Source organism: Trichosurus vulpecula, chromosome 1 (genome assembly GCF_011100635.1).
Source record: "Trichosurus vulpecula isolate mTriVul1 chromosome 1, mTriVul1.pri, whole genome shotgun sequence".
NCBI lineage: Eukaryota > Metazoa > Chordata > Mammalia > Diprotodontia > Phalangeridae > Trichosurus > Trichosurus vulpecula.
In genome coordinates, this window is record NC_050573.1 from 333,172,212 (window position 1) to 333,174,761 (window position 2,550).

Consider the following 2,550-nt stretch of genomic DNA (forward strand, 5'->3'; position numbering starts at 1 on the left):
ACGTGGGAAATTTGGACCACTAATGCATTGTTGGTAGAATTGTGAACTGATCCAACTATTCTGGAGAGCAATTTGGAACTATACCCAAAAAGACATAAAACTGTGCATACCCTTTGATCCAGCAATACCACTTCTATGTCTGTAACCTAATGAGACCTTAAACAATGGAAAACGACCCACATGTAAAAAATATTTATAGTAGCTGTCTTTGTAGTGGCAAAGAATTTGAAACTGAGAGGGATGCCCATCAGTTGGGGAATGTGTGAACAAGTTGTGGTATATAAATGTAATGGAATATTATTGATCTACTAGAATTAATGAGCAGGCAGATTTCAGAAAAACCTGGAAAGATTTATGTGAACTGATGCTAAGTGAAGTGAGCAGAACCAGGAGAACATTATAACAGCCATATTGTGTGATGAAAAACTATGATAGACTTAGCTTTTATCAGTAGTACAATTATCCAAGACAATTCCAAAAGACTCACGGTGGAAAATGTGAACTACATCCAGAGAAAGAATGGAATATGAATGTAGAATGAAGTAATATTATTTTCACTTTTTTATTGTTTTTTTTTCTCATAGTTTTCCCCTTTTATTCTGATTCTTCTTTCATAGCAAGACTAATGTGAAAATATGCTTAACTTGACTATACATGCATAACCTATATCAGATTGCTTGCTTTCTTGGGGAGGGGAAAGAGAAGGGAGAGAGGAAGAAAAATTCAGAGCTCAAAATCTCACAAAAATGAATGCTGAAAACTATCTTTACTTGTAACATATTTACAGGAAATGACAGCTCTTCCCTTTATCCTCCTAACCCTGCTTCCCCCACATCGAATCAGTTGCTGAGTTCTGTTATTTCTGCCTCTATAAGATTTTTTGAATTCATCTTCTTCATTCTCCTTACACTGCCCTAGATCCATGTGAACTAGTCCGTTATCATTCTGTTTCAATAGTCTAAAAATCACCCATCAGTTTCCAGCCGCTTCCATTTTCAATCAGTCCTTTACACTTGAACTGTCAAACACATGGCCCACTGGTCACAATGTGGCCCACAATACCTTCAATTTCAGCCTGAACCAGATTAAAATGTAACTGAGAAATATCTTGTAAAAATAAAAATACAATAAAGCATAAATAATATTAATATGTAGCTTTTGATGTCAACATGCAGGGATCCTTATGGATGGTTGAGTGGCCCCCATTGCTATTTGAGTTTGACACCACTGCTTTCCATTGTTGTCAAGTTTACCTTTTGAATGTACCTCTCATCACTCTGCTCAAAAATGAAGGAATAAACAGCAGCACCACTAATAACAATAATTTTACCATTTATAGAGAGCATTAAGGTTTGTAAAACACTGTCCATGCTATTTCAGTTGATCCTCACAACAACCCTGTAAAGTATGTGTTATTATTATAATCGTTTTATAAACGAGGAAACCAAGACTGAGAGAGGTTAAGTGACTTGTTCAGGGTCACATAGCTAATATGTCTGAGGCAGAATTTGAATTCAGTTCTTCCACAAGTCCAGCTCTCTCTCGACTGTGCCACCTTGTGGCCTATAGATGAATAAGCAAACCTCCAGCAGTTCTCCTGATAGTAGATAAAATGCAAATTCTATAGCCTGGTATTTCTCCAGGCGGCTTCAGCCCACCTTTTCCACTTTATTTCATACGACTCTCTTTCCTGCTACATTCTAGAAAATTTCAGCTAATAATTCTTTCCTCTACCTTATCATCCACTTTTTTGTACTTTTACTCACTCTTCGAGAGTCTCTCCAATTCCTCTAAGGCAAGACACATCTCTGAAAATATTTGCTGCTCCAACTTATTTGCTACATTTTCTGGAAGGAAGGAAGGAAGGAAGGAAGGAAGGAAGGAAGGAAGGAAGGAAGGAAGGCAGGCAGGCAGGCTTCTTGAAATAGACTGAATTATATTGAATTGTTCCAACTATGTCAAAAGCCCATGTAGGGCAAGGACTATTACGTGTTGCTTGGTCATTTTTCAGTTGTGTCGAACTCTTTATGACCCCCTTTAGGGTTTTTCTTAGCAAAGATAGTGTAGTAGTTTGTCATTTCTTTCTCCAGCTCATTTTACAGATGAGGAGTTAAGTGACTTGCCCAGGGTCACAGCTAGTAAGTGTCTGAGATCATATTTGAACTCAGGAAGATGAGTTGTCCTGACTTCAGGCCAGGTACTCTATCCACTCTGCCACCAAGCTGCCCTGAATCATTCCACAGGTTTCTTTAAATGTCTAAGATTGCCTCATATCTAGTAGGTATGCAATAAAAATAAATAAATGCAAATAAATAAAGGAAAGGACAAAGCCTTTATGAAGCACGTACTATGGGCAGAGTATTGTATTAAGTCCTAAAAGATACAAATATAAAAGAAAGGCAAGCCTTGCTCTCAAACAGCTCACATTAATACTGGGGAGGGAACCCATGGGGGAGTTTTCACCTTCAAGTCAGATGGAAAAGTCCTGAGGTTCTTAGGGTATAGCAACAAAGCAGATGTTAATATATCTCTCTCTCTCTCTCTCTCTCT